Genomic DNA, 11,142 nt, shown 5'->3' with positions numbered 1-11,142 from the left:
CTCATAATTTTCCATAGAGTAGGTAGCCCACTGTGCCTTGACTTTCTGTTCCAACAATGCTCAATATTCAGATCAGAGGCATTCTAGATCTACCAAGATCTGTGGTAAGCTATCTGGATGTGATTTCAGCCTTGAACTCTCGAGCTTGGAGATTTTGTCTTCCAAGATTTTAAACTTAAATTTTTGTTTCTTGTTATTGGAACAGATCAGGCTATGGAACTAACCTCGAATGTAGGCTTTATATGTGTCCCAAACTATTTCAATTTGCGCCGATCCCGAATTATCGGAGAAATAGTTGGCAGTAGACAGGGTAGCCATAGTAACCAAATCTGGATCCTTCAGGGCAGTACGTTTTAAAGTCCACCTGGGAGTGATAGCACTGACGAAGACCCCTTTTGAAAGAACAAACATTACAGGGGCATGTTCAGATAGTATACTAGGCAGAATTTCTATCTCCACCAATTTGTCTAAACATAATCTATCCATGAGAACATAATCAAGTCTGGAGGCATGTCCATGCTTTTTACTAAAATATGTAAAGCCTGGCTCATTTCCCTTCTTAGCTCTCCAAGCATCGATTAGACCAAGCTCATGCATCATATTTTTCATGGCTTGTCGAGATCTCGGAGCTGCAATATGGCGGCTATAGTTGGAACGATCCTGCTGGGATCAAGGAGGACATTAATGTCCCCTCCTATGACTATAGGAGTATTAACCTGAACCAAAGTGGACTGTATGTTTAATATACTAGAAGGATCATCAATGTTTGGTCCGTAGTATGATATAATGGTTAATTCCTTTCCACTAAACTCAGCCCCTGCTGGGACCCACCGCCCTGTCTGGTCTGTTGAGCTAAATTTTAATGTGCCGCCACTACCCACTTTAATCAAAATGGCAACTCCCTTATTAATCACAGACTGCCAAGAACAACAAAATGAAGCAATCCATCTAATTTTCCAAAAAACTCCCTTGCCTCAGTGATACTCAAATGAGTTTCCTGGAGGAGGATTGTTTTAGCTGGAGACTGCTCTAGATATTTTAAAATTAGCATACGCCTACGTGGACATCGTAGCCCATTAACGTTCCAGGAAATACAGGGTATGTTATTATCCGCCATCATCTAGTCTCTTTCCCCCTGAAGCGTGGAGCGCCCACTTTTCTGAATAAAGGCATCTACCGCTTATTGTGAAATAAGGACATTGTTTTATTTTTTTGCTACCATCACCCACCCAGTCCTCCCCCCACCCTCCCTGGGGAACCCTCCCATCCTTCATTAGCATTATGCTCCTTGATGGGACTCTCTCCCTCCCCCTGATCTATATGGATTGACAAAAAAGAAAAGGTGCGTTTTTATTAGGTTTTTTTTAGAGTGATTTAGCTTGATTTGGTGTATTGAGGGTAAATACCTTGGAAATTAGAAAAAAAGAACAAAAGAACAAAAGGATACAGGAAAAAGAAAAAAAAGAAGATATGAATATAATATTCCTACTATCCCTACCGCCTGACTACCAGCTGCATTGCCTCACCATTCCCCTCTTTTCCACCCCCCCTGATTTTTTCAATCAGGATGTCTGCTTCTTCTACATGATAGATGTTATGCATGTGATTGTTCCACATTACGCGAAGTGAGGCGGCGAATCTAAGCTGGGCACGCGCCCCTAATGAGTTGAATATCGTAAGTCTCTTCCCCATCTCCCATTGTTTGGACGCTGTGATATGAGAAACATCTGATCGTATCGTAAAAGAGAAGGGGGTGGAAAAGGATGTTGATCTTATTGAGCCAGCTTTAAGGGCCAGGGAAAGGATCTTCTCTTTGATGGAATATGTCAAGAAGTTGACAAGGATCTTCCTGGGGCGTTCCTTCGCCGGGTTCCTTCTATACGTCCTTGGCTGTGGCTGCATATGATGCCGCGAAGGCCTTCGACCGTGTCAACTGGGGCTATCTATGGGATGTCCTGAATGTCATGGGGTTTGGGACAATCTTCCCCCACGTATTGAGAGGCTGTTATGAAGGTGCCTCGGCCAATATTTTGTTGAACGGTATGTTGACATCTCGTTTTAACATCAGCTGGGGAACAAGGCAGGGGTGTCTTATATCGCCCCTCCTGTTCAACCTCTATATCGAGCCCCTGGCGCAAGCCTTGAGGTTGGCGATCTGATAACACCATTCAAAGTGGATGAGTGTAGCTGTAAGCTCGCGTTGTATGCGGATGATCTGATGATCTACACAAATAATCCAGCAGAGGTATTTCCCAGAGTAGAGGAGCCTATGTCTGATTTTGGTCGATATTCAGGCTACCTTATTAATACCTTAAAAACTGAAATAATGTGTTGGGGGACTAACAACTGGCATGGAGTTCAAAGTAGTCTGTTCAGATATTTTGGCATACTCATAACTCCTGATATAACCAATATACCCCAGATAAACATAAAGAGGGTGGCCAAGGATATCGATCAGTTATTTTCAAGATGGCAGAACCTCCCCTTAACGATATTTGGCCGAGTCAATCTGATTAAAATGGTGATACTGCTCAAGTTAACAAATCTTTTTAATATGATTCCCTTGCCTTTCCCTGAAAAATTGCTTGGTAGAATTCAGGGAAAAATTGGAAGTTTCATCTGGGCTAATAAGATCTCCAGGTTATCGTGGAAGAAATTGAAAAGAAGGTTGTTAAAGGGAGATCTTGCTCTTCCAGATGTCCTCGGATACGCTTTAGCTTTCCAATTAAAGAACATCCGTAGTCTCCTCTCCAACCCTGATGAATCCAACTGGGGAAAGATCTTGGGGATCATGGCTCGCCAGGAAGGGGGAGGGCCTGTTTTTTTTGTATAAGTTTGGGGCACCAAAGTTCTATAAAAAGGTACGTCTAAAGGTTTTGAAAATGGCTTTTTTAGTTTGGACCAGAGTTAAGGCAAGATGGGGCATAAAATATTACTCTGATTTAGCTCCAATTTGGGATTCCCCGGGCTTACCAATATGCCTTAAAGATAGTCTCTCTATTCCTATCATTTGGGCTGGTATAACAGTTTGGTCTGACCTGATAACATCGGAAGGGGTTCTTCCTTGGGCGGTGCTGAGGTTGAAGATTGGAGATTCTTTCTCCAGATTCAAATATATACAACTTTGCTCTTGGTTTTCTGTAGAGAAGCCCAACATCTGTGGCAATTGGGATATAGAATCTGCCCTTTTAACACCAGGCTATAAGAAAAAAGAAGTGGGGTATTGGTATAGAAGTATGCTTGAGGTGGAGGAAGGACATACACCATCATTACATACTGTGTGGAACTCATCTCCCCTAGAGGTTGCTTCAAGCACACTATACGAAACATCTCTCCACTATCTGTACAGATTTGTAAAGACTGCTTCTCTTAAGAAAAAACATTTCTTTGCCTTAAATAGGCTATATTACACTCCCAAAAAGATAGATAAATTCGCCTCTTCACCAAGTTGTTGTCCTAGATGTGGTTTACTAGAGGCCGACAATATCCATATATTTTATGAATGTCCCAGTTTAGACCTTTTTTGGGCCAATGTAGAGAGAGCTTTGGAGGGCATTTATAAGGTTAAGATTAAGTTGAACACAGTTAGAAATTGTTTTGGGTTAGACACTGACTTTGTTTGTAGATTTAAGGAAACACAGGTGGCTTTATTTTTCAACCTTGTTCTTGCTGCCCCCAGAGAGATTTGTAAGATCTGGAAAGACCCGAGCCCCCCCCGTACGAGAATTGGCTCAGAGCTGTATTGAGAATAGCACGCCTGGAAGCTGGTATAACACAAAATGTAAATAGTATGGTCTGGGACGCCCTGTTAGAGTGGGGAAAAGAAATGAGGTTGGTCTAAAGCCTCGGGGTCCTATGATTACACCACGCCCTAGACAAAAAGGGCAGGCCGGCCGGCCTAAGGCATAGCAACAACTTAAGCCCGAGGCGCCCAGGTCAAAACTAGGGCTGTTAGCGTTTATTTGTGTTTGCCAACGGTGAATGAGGACTCAAAAAAAAAAAACGGAACACGGACAAGACAGAAGTCCTCATCTTCAGTAACCAGGCATCTCCTTTTTTGTAAAAACATTTTTATTGAATAGTTCAGGTGTATACAAAAATAGCTTTTCAATTAATACAAATGTTCCAAAGAAGTACCAATCAATTTAAAAAGGAGTATAAAAAACAATTCATCACAGGGGGCCATAAAAAGAAAACACAGCAGTGCATCATAAATATTTAAGATAAAACATTAAACCTAGGAATAATAGCAGGACACAAATGTATCAATTACTACATTCTATCATCCCTCCAGCTCGCAAGGGGGGCCCAGATCTTTTGCCCCATCTCCCTCATTCTTCTACCCCTGCGAGCATACAGGGACCTTTCCATGTTATGAATGCCAAGCAATCTTGATAGCCACATCTGGAAGGAGGGAGCCGAGGTATCTTTCCACCTTGCTGCCAGGAGTATCTTAAAAACTGATATTGAGATAAAAACAAGAGCTTCTTCCTACTTATTCAGACTTAATTTTCCATCTAATCCAAATATGATCAATACCGGGGATGGGGTAATCTTGATCCCTAGCAGCCCCTCCAAAAATTTCTCAATCTCTGTGCAGAGTATCTTCAATGCACTGCATTCAAAAAACATATGTACTAACTTAGCCGGCCCTACAGAGCACCTTGGACACCTATCATCATCCCTCTTCCACCATTCAAATAACTTGGATGGGGTAAAATAGAGGTTATACAAAGTCTTGTAATGTTGACCCCCAAGGTTCGTGGAGCGAAATATATTATTGGCCATCTGGAGCGCTCTATCCAAATCCACATCTGGATCCCCAAGCTTTTGCGCCCACGAGGCCTCCACCTTCTCCATATCATCTTGAAGTGTCTCGGATAGAGCCCCATATAATATACCAATCCTCGTGCCACCCCCAAGAACATAATCCATGATATTACTTCTTCCGCCTGGATTAATCCGTGGTCTGATGGATGCAAGGGTCTGGGATATATGCATATATTTAAACCTGTGTTTCACCTCTAGTCTAAATTTCTGTTGTAATTGCGTAGAGCTCAATGGGGCAGCACCTACCCAGAAATCCCCGAATCTGCCAATTCCTTGCACATCCCAGACGGGCCACCCTCCATCCCTGCTCAGATGTGGAAAAAGTTTTGACGTTCAGATTGGAGCATAATAATTATATTTGGGGATTCCTAGTATTTTCCTAACCATATTCCACACACCCCTGGCCCCATCCAGCACCTTATATCTCTTTTTATTGTAATACCGACGATCAGTATTACAGAGCAGAAACCCAAATGCTTCATTCCCCAGCAATAATTCATATATCGAGGGGGAGGACAGTATTTAAAGTTTGGCTATTGGAATACCCGGAGATGTTACCCACAAGTATCGCCATTTGGCTAAACAAAGAAGCTGCATAGTAATACCTAATATTTGGTGCCCCAAGACCTCCTCTTTCTTGCGGTAATGACCAACATTTTAGGGATCTTCTGGTCTTTCCGTACTGCAAAAGAAAATTACTAAATGCTGAATCTATGGATTTTAGCACCTTTTCCCCCACCAAGAGCGGAATTGATCTAAAGAGATATAGCAGTTTCCGGAGCATGGTAATTTTTAAAACATTAACTCTCCCTATTAATGAAAGGTGGATAACATCTATCCTCTTTAGCTCTCTGACAATTGAATCAATTAGCGGCTCATAGATTTCCTTTATTATAGAATCCATTGATGAATTGATTCTAACACCCAGGTAGTTAGCCGAGTTATATATGTGGCATCCCTTTCAACCATATTGTTTGAGCATACTATCTGGGTCTTTTCTTCATTAAGAAAATACCCAGAACAACAGCCAAACTCTAAGGTAATTGCCTTCAAAGCCAACATAGCAGTGTGTTGGAAATGGGATCCCCGGCTGGCCAGGGCTTTCGCCCAAGTCAGTCAGAGACCACCACTCCCAAGTCAGGGCAAGGGAGTTACACGCCAAGATAACCCCTACTCACCCTCTAGGTAACGTGGCGCGAGCAGCAAGGCTAAACTTGGAGGCGATGTAAGTTAAGTATTTGCGCACGCACCCCAGCAACAACACCCAAAGGCCCACCACAAAGGAAACTCCACACAAGGTTTATATAAAAATAGCCTTTGTATTACACCAAAACACATTTAGATAAAACACACACTTTACAATGTGCCAGAGGCACGGGCAGAATTTACAGGGGATATTACAAGACAGGGCCACCTGGACCACTGTCAGGAATAGCACTTTCTGAACGTAGAATACAATACTTGTAGGCCTAGAACTTAGAACATAGCCTATCAGACAGTACCTTCCGTCCTGGTTGCACGGGATAATGCGAGTGACCTCCTTAGTAAGCTTGAGCGGGCGACCCAGCGAAGCGGCGCGGCTCAGGGGAGAGCGGCGCTGCTCGAGGCTTGGACGGGCTGCCGGCACGGTACAAGCGTTTCTCTGGGGCGACCAATGTGTGCGGCTCAGAAGAGGAGGGGGAGGCAGGATGCGGGCGACCCAGCAAAGCGGCGCGGCTCAGGGGAGAGCGGCGCGGCTCGAGGCTTGGACGGGCTGCCGGCACGAGCTGCCGAGGGGAACGAGCGAGGCACACTTCAGCGAGGCCCCAGGGGCCCCGGGAGATCAGACAAGTCCCATCAATTTGGCAGGGAAGGCACCATAGAGTCCACTGGTCCTGGGACTCTGGTCAGGGGGCAAGCTTAGCATCAAGCCCTTGGGATCACTTATAACAGAAGATCACTGTAACACAAAATAGGACATAAAGCACACAACCAGTACCCACTGGTAACTGGTAAGTCCCCCCTACGCAATCCTAACCACCCTAGGAACAGGTCACGCAGGGAACCAGGACCTTGCTAGCACCACCTGCACTAGCAAGAACAACCACCTCAGTATCACAATACAAGTAGGGGCATAGACCTGGGGACAAAACACATGATGCAGAACCTACATTCAGCGGTGTAAGGCACACATGACGCATTAACACACGTTCAGCGGTGTAAGGAACAGGGCACATAATGTATCAACAACACATTCAGAGGTGCAGAACACAGGGTGCGCAAAACATACTACACATTGTACATTTCCTAACACCCAAAAGCAATAGGACATAGATCATAACAGCATCTAAACCTTTAGCGTAGAACTCACAAAGTCCAGGTTGCGCCACTGCGCCAAGACCTAAACGTAGCAGCTGCCCACTACTTGCTGGGCAGCTGAGGGACAGGACATGGGGGCCTAAACGCTGCAGCTGGCACTAAGTGCTGCGCAGCTGGGGAAAGGCCAGGGATGAAGGAGTGCGCCTCACTCCTAAGTCCAGGACATGTCCCTAGGGAAAGAAAAGACCTTCACGGTGCAGCTGCCCACTACTTGCTGGGCAACTGAAAACAGAATTGCGACAGGGGCCCTCACTGGCCCCTCAGGACGAGGACTGTGCCCAACTGAGCCCTCTGGCTCTGCCGTAATTACAATGTCCCACACGTTGGAGCCACGGGGCTCAGCACGGGCTCCTCGGGCCCTTTAACTTGATACTGTGCCCTGGGGAAACGTTGGGGCGGCCCTCTACCATTCGGGGCCGCCCTGAAGGCACCTCTCACCTTGTGGGGCCACGGACAGAAGAAAACGTCATGCCCCCACCGAGCCCTCTAGGCTCAAAGAACTACTGGGGGCCGTTGGAGCGGCCCTCTGCCAAGCGGGGCCGCTCAGCGTTGCGAGGGAGATCCCTCGCGCACACTCACCACCCCCCGCCCCCCTGGGGCAGCCCTACTCACCGGCTGCTCTCCGGAGGCGGCAGGGGACGCAGTCATCTGGCAGCAGTCTGCCGGGGCTCTCCCTCGCTCACGGGGGCCTCGGCGGACATCCTCTGGTAGCGAGCAGGGCTCTCCCTCACCTCATGGGAGCCCCGCCCGCTCGCTCTCTCATCTTCACCCGGTCCCCCATCTCGGGACCGGGGCACAAGGGGGAGCTGCAAGGCTCCGGGTCAAACTCCTCATCCTGGTGGCGCTGGCCAATCGCAGCGCGGCGGCGGGCGGGACTTCCTCCGGCAAACCGGAAGTCCCGCCCCGCGTCAGGCACAGTAGTGCCTGGCTTCCTGTTTTGCGGCGCTCGGGCCGCGGCGGTGAATCTCGGGGGCATTAAAGAGGGGTGGCACCCTCCAGAGATTAAATAAACAGCAATCAAGCGAGGTGGCACTCGCTGGGGCCCAGGGGCCCTTCTCAGAACGGGGAAAATGCCGGGTGGGCACCGGCTTGAATAAACAGCGCTCCCAAGCGCTGTGGGCATGAATACAGCGCCTCCAGCGCTATATGCAGGATAAAGCGCTCCCAAGCGCTAGGAAGGAATAAAGCGCTCTCCAGCGCTAGGGCACACAGAAAGCCACAAAGTCCTTCAGGAGGTAGGCATCAGAAGTCCAGGGGCTGGGCAGGGCTCAGGGAGGCAAGCCATCCCTGAGCCCAAGCAGCAGCACGCCCCTGGCAAGATTCAAGCAGCAAACAAGAACCCTTTTTCAAGAGGTCACAGCCTCTTTTTATACACCTTTTCCCTTTGTCTTTAGGTGCAGGGTGGGGGCAGAACCAGTCGCAGCTGGTTCTGGAGCACTCTTGATGGCCCAACCACCCATTCTATTCACAGGCAGGGCTAGGGTCATCAGTCACACCACAGGGGGGTGGAGCCAGCATTGTGTGGGGAAAACCCAGCCCATCCAGGACACAGGTACACTCCTCCCACACATCACTCATGCTAATCTCCCACTCACCACCGGGGCAGACCCACACAGACTTCCTGGAGCCTGGCATCCCAGCCAGCTCCAGCCAATCACACGCCAGCACCCTCACAGCACACGTACAGCCATGTCTAGAAATGGCGCTTCCCTTCTAGACACATACATGCTGCATACACCATCTCGCAGCATTCACTCCCCCGAGTTCACACATACCAAACTTGACCATGCACACCTCACGCACCAGGAACTACCAGGGACACAGACATTCCCCATGCATTCCTATGGGAGGGCAGGCCAATCTCACACACGCACTCAGGGAGAGCACGCACTTTACACTGCGCCACAGTGTCAAAGTGCGCAAAGGCCAGAAATCACTATACTTTCAAGGCAAAAAGTTCAGGGGTGACCCTGCCAGAAGGCCCAAGTCCAACACAGTGACAGGGTCATCAGTAGTCAAAACTGCTATTTCATCCGCATAGCCTAGCACCTTTGTCTCGAAACCTTTCTGAACCACTGCTTTAATATCCGCACACCCCAGTATCTTCCTTATCAGTGGGTCTTTATATAGTGCAAATAAAATGGGGGAGCATGGGCACCCCTGACGGGTCCCCCAAGAAATAAACATTTTGTCGGACCCCCCACCCATTAGCTGAACTCTGGCATACAGGCTGGAATACATAGCCTTGATGGCCTTAATTTAGGGCCAAGGCCCCTCCGTTCCAATATCCCCCATAGATACGACCAGGTAACACGATCAAAGGCTTTTTCAGCATCAAGAAGGATCATGGCGATCCGAACCTCCAAGGTAGCATGCGCATCAAACAGTGTGATAGCCCGCCTTATATGGTCCGTTGTTCCCCGACCCGGGATAAACCCATGCTGCCACGGGGAGACCAACCCACCAATGACCCCTCCCAGCCTATTAGCCAGTACCTTGGAATAGATCTTAATGTCTGCATTCATGAGGGATATTGGACGGTACGACCCGGGATCCTCCTTCGCTTTGCCCTTCTTATGGAAGATTATTATGTTCGTCTCCTTCCACGAATCTGGAATCCTTTCGGTATTTATTATACCACTAAATAAGTCTAGTAATATAGGGGCCAACATTTCCTGCAAGCATTTATACATTTCAGCTGGAATATTATCTGGCCCAGTGGCGTTACCTGCTGGAGGATTCTGGAGCGACATTAACACTTCACTCAATTCCAAATCTTTATCAAGTATATTCCTATCTTCGTTTGTCAGGGGGTGCCCACAATCCTCAAAAGATATCCCAGTTGGATCTACCCTAACCTCTTCTTGATATAGTTTTTGATACAACTCCATGAAAATTCTTCTAATATCTTCCGCTTCCGTATAATCTTGATTATCCACCTGTATTCTGTCTATCTGATTTTTACTACGCCCCTGCCTAATCCTCAATGCTAGTAACTTACATGCCTGTTCCCCGGTCTCATAAATCTTTCCATTAAATAGCTGGTATTGATCTGCTCTTTTCTGAGCCTCTGATTTATAGATTTCTGCTTGAAGAGCCAAGATCTTACATAAGCTTCCATTTATATCCTTCCCCTCTATGATGTCCCTTACATGTTGTTCCTCACCCACTACTAATTGAGCCATTATCTTCTCATGTTGTTCCCGGGCTTTTTTCCTCTGGCTTGCCGAAAAGCTAATTACTTCCCCTCTTAGTGCTGCCGTGAAGGCGTCCCAAACGGTGTTAAGGGAAGCGCTAAACCTATTTAAATAAAAAAAAACTTGAGTCCAGCTCCTAATGTGGTTCACAAATTCAGGATCTAATAAAAGTTTCTTCTCAAACGTCCAGCGAGTGGGGAGATTTATGATATTTAACAGTTCATATTCTAGAACCAGTGGACTATGGTCAGATAGAACTTTCGGCATTTTACAGATCCCTATCCTTCCTATCGCTGAGCCTGAAACAAAGAAGTAATCCAATTTGGTGTATTTTTTGTAGGTGCAGGAAAAATAGGTATATCCTGGGTTCGATGGCTCCTTAGTACCCCATACATCCACCAGATTGTGAGTATTCATTAGGGCAGATATGGCTTTGAGCACCTTAGGTTTACGCCCTGCATACGGAGTACTGTTAGCTCTGCTAGAAAAATCTGCGGATATATTAAGATCCCCACAGAATATTAGGGGATATGGCCAGTTCAATAGCTCCAGCTCTAATTTATCAAATATATGTGGTTCGTCCTGATTGGACCCATAAACCGTACACAGGGTGATCCCTATTTTTAGTTCAACTATGGCCCATCTCCCCCATGGGTCTGATAAGGAGCGTAGATGTCCACCCAAATTATTTTTAACCAATATGGCAACCCCCCTAACCATGGACGTCTGGGTAGAGCAGCCCACAAGATCGAAGCCC

Source organism: Lissotriton helveticus, chromosome 6 (assembly GCF_964261635.1).
Source record: "Lissotriton helveticus chromosome 6, aLisHel1.1, whole genome shotgun sequence".
NCBI classification, from domain to species: Eukaryota; Metazoa; Chordata; class Amphibia; order Caudata; family Salamandridae; genus Lissotriton; species Lissotriton helveticus.
Note: the sequence above shows the minus strand (reverse complement) of the source record.